Genomic DNA, 9,297 nt, shown 5'->3' with positions numbered 1-9,297 from the left:
TCTCCGTCTTACTCCTTCCATAGAGAATTATATCCTCTTCCTATTAACCCAGAGTAACTCTAACTGCAGTTTCATTGCTGCCTTTTATTGGCCAAACTGCTGGTTTTGGCATTCTACACACTTCCTCTCATTAGGTGGAATCTGTTTCAATCCCAGGCTCCTCATTAGAGAAAATATTTCAAGTGGGCAGCACCCCATTTCATAAAATCCAGGATGAGAAGAAAGAGAAGAGTGGGGTTAGAGCCAGGAGACCTGCTTCTGTTCTGCATTTGATTTTAACTTATTGTTTGACTAGTACCTTTAGCTGTGCTCTGATTTCCCCATTTGGAATACAAAGGTATTTGCCTTGATGAGTCCTGGGGTCAGAGTTTCTTTCCTAGTTCTCTAGGATGTGCTTTTCCTACTTCCTAACTGATCTTGCTAATTATTGTGGTTTTTTTCTCTGTCGTCTTTAGTCTGTCAGGGCTTGTGGCTTGCTATACTGACTCAGCTTTAGCATTTCCAACAATTCATAAGATTTTGTTCCTTTACCCACTCCATCCAATCATCCATTCAGTAAGTCTATGCTCATTCATCTATTTCAGGAATATCCTTAAGGTACAGAACATTCTATTCCTCAGATACTATGTTGAGTGGTGGAGATGCAATACAGGAGGGTCTCTATTCTCAAGGGCTTCTCTGGGGAGGAGACAGACACATCAACCCATCTGGGGAATATAGTGTAGTGGTGTGAAGGTGGAGAGATGGAGAGAGATGCTTGGGATATGAAGTGTCAAAGACAAACTATGGGAGCAACCTAAGGAATATGGAATAAGATGACTTCCAGTCCCACTCTCGAAAATACAGTGCATGACCCAAGTGAATGGACAGGGACAGGTACTCCAAGAATAGATACCATGTGACAATGAACTAGAGATTGATAATCGATAAGAAGTCCAATATGGCTAGATGATAGAATAGGAGCTGTAGGTTGGAGGACCCAAGGTTGGAGCCAAAGAACAGATTATGCAGGGTCATATATATGGTGCTAAAGAGTCAAAATGAGTAAATTAAATAATGAATTGGTGGTTTAAAAGAACACACACTGCATACTGTTCTAAGTGTTGCAACAGTGTACATAGTATACTGTAAAGTGTGTAGCATATTGGCTGGCACCTAGGAGTTATCATGGTATTATAAAATGTGCAGATTTTTTTTGGACAGCCAGCTCTGTATCTCAGACCCACCTCTGCCCCTTACTAGCTGTGTGAACCACAGAAATTTATTACCCTAGTGAGACAGACTGTCTTCTTTTTGTAATAAGGCTGCTAGAGGTATTAGATCATATAGAGAGAGCTCTTAGCTCCATGTTTGTACTTAAGAAAGTTTCATTAATTATTAATTGTGATTACAAAATAAGTGCTACTCTTTCCTTCCTTTCTCTTTCCCTTCCTCCTTTCCTCCTACTTCCCTTCCCTATAATCAGGGACTCCATCTTTGATAAGGATGAGATTGAAAAATCATGTACATGCCCTTGTATTTTATTAATATGTTTTTAAAAAGTCACATTTTTTAAATTGGTTCAAATAGTATCCAGATGCTGGTCAGTCCATTTAGCCAGGACTGTTCATAACAGGATGATTCAAATATGCTTAGGTAAAAGTAGAAGGTAGATTCTCAAACCAAGTGGAAATGGAACTGTACTTATAACCCAAATCTCTCTTTTCTCTAATTCTTCCATCAAGTCAGAGAACAAGATTCAACCCCTTGCACATGGATGATTTCCATCCATGTGGATGAGAAGAGGAATAAAACAGGAAATTTCAAAGCCTAGGGATCCATCCTGACCCTGGTCTTTATTAGCCACGTGTCATAGATGAATCATCTAACCTTTTGGAAACTTAGTTTCTTTATGCACTAAAGAAAGATTACATGATCCATACATAGCTACCTAGATATGGTGCAATAAAAAAGTATGACAAAGTGTTAGACACACAATATATTTTCAATAGATGGTAGATGTTACTCTTATTATTTTTATTAGTGTTATAATGCAATATCAGTTTCTGATAGTAATATAACTTTATCGTGTTATAATTAATTTTGTTTTGAGTGTTCTTGTTAGTGTCCTTATTATTTCTGTTTATATTATTGAGTATAACAGAAGACAAACACACTCAGAATCAGTGGCAATACATAGAGTGTGGTAATGGTGGTAGAGAACAACCACTGGACAACCTGAGACAGTCTTTTGAAAGGATGAACCAAAACGAAGTTGCATCTTCTCCAGAAAGTGAATCCTCAAAATACAAGACTGCAGTCTGTTGTTACCCTCGAAGTTAGTGGTAGTGGCTTTGGGGTTGGGGTCTGGAAATTTAACCAGCAAATGAGCTGGCTAGGCTTGAAGGCAGCTGCAGGTGGATGTTGGTACTCTTTGTCCACTCAGATTCATGAAACAAGCTCAACACAAGGGCAACTGAAGTCCTTACAAAGAACCTATAATTATGCTGTATTGTGAGAAAGGAGCCACTGGGCTCCTAAGACAGGAATGAAGGACAGAATTTGGTTCCCAGTGTCAGAACAATTTCTAGGAGAACAAATATGGTAACCTGTGAGACACAGGAAATTATGAGAAAAAAAAGGCTTGGTTTAACTCATCTTTCCATGAAGTTACATTTTATTGCTGCTTACTGGGTGACAAATCATCTATTTTTAGTTTTTATGTTTCTTTAGTTTTGATCTTCTGAGTTAAGAATGACTAATAATGGAGAAGGCCTGACCTTGGAGCAAATCATGCTGGGAAAACACATTTCTGGGTGCATGTTCCCTCTGTGCCTAGAGACATGGACTCAAATAAAAGTCAAGGCTACTCTTCCATCTGGGGCCATTACTTTAGAAACTGAAACGGGGCTTTTGAATACATCTTTGTCATCCTTATTCAAGGTTATCCAAAGACAAATCTGTTTCAGGAGAGGAGAAAGTAGTAAATTTAATTGGAGCTTTCAAATAAAGTTCAGTCCAAACAGAGAAGCTCAAGAACAAATAAGTGTTCAAAATGAAATGGGCATCACTTCCTGGATCGTACTGGCTTAGAAGAATAAGTCCAAAGGAAGAGAGATGCTGGTTTCTTTTAATTAGACTTTTAATGGTCAGTCTGTTTAAGGGAAAAGTGTTAACCATTTTCCATCTTTTCTGATTATTTTTGTTGTCTAGAGTTATGTCCATAAGTCAACTCTGTATGGCTGAGAAGAAGAGATCTTGTGGGTATCTAGTAATGAACTTTTGCATGCACAAGTTGTGTTGGGCTAGTCAGACATAAACCATATCTAAACAATCATAGGAAGAAATCATGGTCATTAACACCTCTACAGATGGGGAAAGAGATGCCTTGGGGCTTTTGGTAACATCTCTAACATCATACAATAAGGTAATGACAAAGACAGAATGTGAACTAAGCTCTCTCAAATTACGGTCTCTCAAATTCCACAATGGTTTTAACATCCAATGATTTTCTTTTTATTTTGTTAAAAGTCAGAAAAATGTTTAGTGGCCAAATTCTGCATCTAGGCTTGTTTCTCTTGATCTCTACCCTGAAATGTTCCCAGTCATTTCTCCTGAGCCACATAGCATTACCATTTGCTAAGTTTTCCGTAGGTTTAATAACTTCAGATATGAGAGTTTACTCTTTAAAGTGCTTCAGCTTCACCTGACATCATTTATATCCTTAGAATCCAAGGAAATTGGAACATGGACAAAGCTTAACCTCATCATATTATTTACAGGATGAGAAATTAAGATTCAAAGAGGAAAAAAAAAAAACGTTGCTCAAGGTCACACTCTGTTGTAATATTGCAGGTTCATCAAAGTGTTTTGAGAACTTTTTGATAGTGAATGAAGCATGTTTGTAAAGAAGATATAAAGAAAACAATTATTACTGTCAGGCAGAATATCACTTCCTCACTGTGCAGTCTCTAATAAGTTTCTTGACTTCTCTTGCTTTTATTGGAGGCGCTCACATACCCATGTTTATTGACAACAGGTATGATTGCAGCACAAGTCTCAGTAATTAGGATATGGAAAAATCCCAGGTGCCTGTCAACTGATAAACTGATAAAGAAAAAGTCTCCTAAACTCTTCGACTCTCAGTTTCAGCCCATGTTAAATGGTAATAATAGAATCTACTTTATATAGTACATGAGAAATAAATGATGCTACACTGCAAGTCTCATGTGCCAGGGGCTGGGCGGAGGTGGGAACTCAATACACAGGGGCTGTAGTGAATTCTTATCTGATCAAAAGCACAGGCAGGGGAAGTGGAGTTTGTGAGTTAAGGGCTGTGCTGGAGGGAGTTGAAGGAATGATCTCTGTTCCCACACATCAGCTCAGTCTGGGAAGACAAAAGGGTGAAGATAACAGGAAAAAGGGCATGCTCTTCAGCAAATCACTTACTGTTGGGCAGACATCACTGTGGTAACATGGAAATCCCCAAGTCAGATTGTCCACTGCTCATGAGCTAATTCCCCAGGGCTCTCGGTAGCCAGCCCAAGGGTTCCAAAGGGAAGCCAGGAATGAAGTGTCACAGATAGGAATACATCTCTTTAAGAGCCTTCCTTTGAAGGTGTACTCAGAGCGTTGAAATAGCTAGAAGGGATCTTCATGCTAGAACTTGGTCATGGAGGGGAGTTTCCCTTCCATCTTGCCCATGATGTTTATCTTACTTCCAGTATGGGGCAAGATGCCAACTTTCCTACTCAATCAACTGTTTAGAAGCTTAGGTTTATAAATAGCCTCTGGAAATCCATTTGTGAGACTTTCCTTAGGGTTTTTAATCTCTCCTTCATAAGAACAACTGCATGAGAGAAGGCTTCTTATCAACAGGATTGAAAAAGGTGAACAAGCCCTAGATAAAAATCATAATAAAATTGGGAATTTGGAGACAGAGTGTCTACTCAGGAAAAATTCCTAATTCCAAGTTCATAAAAGAAAACATGGATGATCCCTTGGACAGGATGTGGTTTACATTGGCTCCTTCATGGCAATAATAATATTTTTCCCACATCAAAAAAAGAAAAAAAGAAAAAAGCAAGCAATACTAATAGAGTTATATAAAGAAAACAACCTTTTTTGAAAGAATACATTTTTCAAGCATTTTTACGGACTCATTAGGTCTTCAGTAGCTACAAATAATCTTTATTTCTGTGTTCTGTTACAAATCACTTTTATCTGCTCATGTCAAGTGATCACGTACTTCTCACCAATATCCTTCCCTTGAGTTCTCCTGAGAAAGGTCGTCATTCAAGTTCTAGGGTGGAGTTTGAGTAAGTTTATTCTCTTCTAGGGGATGCTGGCAAACAGAGAATGGGTAAAACATATGCCTATTTATTTATTTATGGTACCTGTTTGCAGTACATAATGATTACACTCTTTGCGTGGAGTTGGTACCTAAATGTAACGCATCTTAATTCCTTTTTTCATCCTTTTCCCCCTTGTCTCTCTTTCCTACCACCATCTCTTGATCTCCTTCCCATTTGAGAAAGATCTATCTCCCCACTTCCCATTCTCTGTCTTTTACTTTACTTTTCATTTTTACTTTGGTTTTCTCATATGAGAAGAAACCATGTGATATTTAAGCTTGTGTGTCTGATGTTTTCACTTAACATTATGGCCTCAAGGTGTAGTTTCAACCTCTAAAGTCCCCTCCTGGAGTCAACTGAAATTCAGCAGTGATAAAAGGAGGATTGTTAGCTAAAACAAACCATAAATCAGTACCATTTCTGATGACTATTTGAGGTCGAGTTTGGCCTAGAAGTTCAAGCTGATTGCTTGGAGATGTCATATAGCCTAGAAATTCTTTTTTTGTTTTGTTTTGTTTTTTAACCTGACTCAGTGAGAGAGAACTCTTTCAACAGAAGCTCCCAGTGGGTACAATGACAGTGGCTCTGGCCTTGTACATCTCCAGTTGCCTTGGCTGTCAGAAAGAGAAGCCTCAATAGTCTTTATAGGATTTTCCCCATGGATCAAACTGGGTGTAGTATGACTCTTATTAAGAGCAGCTTGGAACTGCTATGAATTTTCCTCATAGGACTGCTTTCATTGTGTCCCATAAATTCTGGTATGTTATATTGGCATTGTCATTTAATTGGAGAAACTGCCTAAGGTCTTCTTTAATTTCCTCTGTGACTCACTGGTTGTTCAGGAGGGTGTTATTCAATTTCCATGGGTTTATGAAGGTTTTATCATTTCTTTTACTCTAAATCTCCAATTTCATTGTACTATGATCTGATAATATACGGGGGTAACTTCAATTGCATAGAATTTACTTAAGCATGTTCTATGACCTAGCATGTGGTCTAATGACACATGTGCAGCTGAGAAGAATGTGTATTCTGATTTTTTAGGGTGGAACACAATTAAGTCAAAGTATTTGCTTCAGTTCTAATAATTTATTATGATTCTTTGTCTAGTTGATCTATTTGTGACAGTAAGGTATTGAGGTCCCCACTACAAATGTATTAGTGCTTATTTGATTTTTCATGTTTGTTAATATTTGTTTTATATGGTTGGGTACATTGGTATTTGGTGCATATATATTTATGATTTTCATTTCTTCCTCTTGAATTTTTCCCTTTACAAGGATTAGTACCCTTCTTTGTGTCTCTTAACTAGTCTTGGTTTGAAATCTACTTTGTCTGAAATTAGAATAGCTACCCCTGCTTTCTTTTGGGTTCCTGTAGCATGGAGTATTGTTTTCTATCTTTTGACAATAAGTCTATGAATTTCTTTTTGAATTAAGCATGTTTCTTGTATGCAACATATCATTGGATCTTCCTTGTTGATCCAGTCTGTCGGTATATTTCTTTTGATTGCTGAATTGAGACCATTAACATTGATGGTTATAACTGATACATATTGAATTATCATTGTCATGATTGTTCAAGAATAACAAATTCACTGAGAGAGATATTGAGGAAACAATTCCTTTAATGATAGCTTCCCCCAAAATGACATATCTAGGAATAAATCTAACTAAGAAATTAAAAGACCTCTACTTGGAAACCATGGCACTCTGAAAAAAGAGTTTGAAGAGGATATGAGAAAATGGAAAGATATCCCTATCTCTTGTTCTTGTGTAGAAAGAACCAATATAGTGAAAATAGCCATACTTCCAAAATTACTATATAGATTCAACATAATTCTGACTGAAATTCCAACAGCATATTTCACAGAACTAGAGAAAGCAATCAAAAATGCATTTGGAACCAAAAGAGAACTAGAACAGCAAAAGCAATTCTAGGCAACAAAGACAAGGCAGGAGTTATCACAATCCCCAACTTGGAGCTACTACAAATCTACTGTGATCAAAACAACATGGCAAAGAAAACAGACCTGAGAATTAATGGAACAGATTAGAAGATGCAGAAACAACTCCAGACACACTCAGCCACCTCATCTTCGACAAAAGAGCCAAACACCCTCTTTAATAAAGATAGCCTCTTTAATAAATGGTACTGGGAAAACTGGGTTTCAACTTACCAAAGATTAAAACTAGACCCAGATTTTTCACCATGCACTAAACAAAAATAGAAATGGATCAAAGATCTAAATATTAAAACAGAAACACTAAACCTGCTGGAAGAGAGGTTAGGTAGAACTCTTGAAGACATTGGCATAGAAAAAGACTTTATGAACAAAACCTCAGTCACATGAGAACTAGCACAAAGAATCAACAACTGAGATCTCATCTTATTAAAAAGTTCTGCATAGCAAGAGAAACTACCAACAGAATGAAGAAACAACCCAAAATGTGGGAAAAAAATTTTATTAGCTGTTCATCAGACAAAGGACTACTATATAGAATATAAAAAGAACTTAAAACGATCAGACCCAAATTTAAAGACCCAATCTAAAAATAGGCATCTGAAATGGACAGACATTACTCAAATGAAGAAGTAGAAGCGGCAACTAAACATAAAGAAAATGTTCAACATCACTGGCCATTCAAGAGATGTAAATGAAAACAACACTGAGGTTCCACCTCACCCCAGAAAGAATGGCTGCTATCAAGAAATCAACCAATAACAGGTTCTGGCGGGGCTGTAGGGAAAAAGGAACTCTTCACCACTGTTGTTGTGAGTGTAAACTGGTGCAACCACTGTGAAAATTCGTATGAAGATTCCTCAAAAAACTAGGATTAGAGGTTCCATTTGAAACAGCTAGTCCCTGCTGGGTATCTTCCCAAAAATAATAAAAAGTATCATTCCACAGCTATAAATGCATACCCACTTTTAGAGCAGCACAGTTTGCAATAGCTAAATCTTGGAAACATCCCAAATGCTCATCAACTCATGACTGGATAAAGAAGATGTGGTTTTTTTTAATGGAGTATTACTGAGCCATAAGGAATGATAAACTAGAGGCATTTATAGCTAAATGTATGGGCCTTGAGACCATACTCATGCGTGAAGTAAATAGGACAAAAATGTGTAAATACTGAATTGCTTCTCTAGTGTGAGAAACTGAAAGTTTCTAAATGAGGACCACAATGTATAACTGATACTATGATAGGAAGAAAAGTGTGTAAGGGGAACTAGGGAAAAGGAAGAAGGAAAAGAAAAAATGAGGAAAGAAGGAAAAAATGGAGCCAAAGCTTTTGTAAATAGGTAGGGGTAGAGGGTTGGAAAGGAGGGAAGGGAAATTGGAAAAAATAAGAACCAAGATATAAGTTGCACAGGTACCAATTCCCAATGATAAATGTGATCATAATGTACACTTAAAATGTACCAATAAACTTAACAAAAAAAAAAAAAAGAAGAAAAGAAACAGAGTAGCCAGGCAAGCAGTGGACAGACATCAGCCTTTCAGGGGATTGTCTCAGGTACTACTACCAATCACCAACAGAAATCAGATCACAGGAACACATATGCTGTGTAGAATAAACTATGTCTGTAAATAAATATTGTTGATTAAATTATTTTCCTTCAATTAAGATATTATACAATGTTTTTATCTTTATAATGACCTTGAGATGTAGATATGAAGAAAATCCTTATTTTACAGAAAAGAGAATGGAACATTGCAAAGGCATAGTGAGAGCACCAAGCTCCATGGCTCTTAAGTGCAAAGTGAACCTGTTTTGAGACATGGACAAAGTCTCATGGCCTTGTCACTGGGATGATTGGTTCCATTTGCTGACATTATTCTTCTCATCTATTTATTCCTTTAGCAAACATAAACCGAGCATCTGCTATGTTGTAAGCATTACTCTCGGTACTTGGTTGTATCATAGAATAAAACAAACAGAAGTCTTTGCCTTGGTAG

Source organism: Heterocephalus glaber, unplaced genomic scaffold (genome assembly GCF_053883595.1).
Source record: "Heterocephalus glaber isolate CG9 unplaced genomic scaffold, H.glaber_assembly_v1.0 deba00001479, whole genome shotgun sequence".
Classification (NCBI taxonomy): domain Eukaryota; kingdom Metazoa; phylum Chordata; class Mammalia; order Rodentia; family Bathyergidae; genus Heterocephalus; species Heterocephalus glaber.
The sequence above is the reverse complement of the archived record's forward strand: the minus strand, read 5'-3'. Positions refer to the sequence as shown.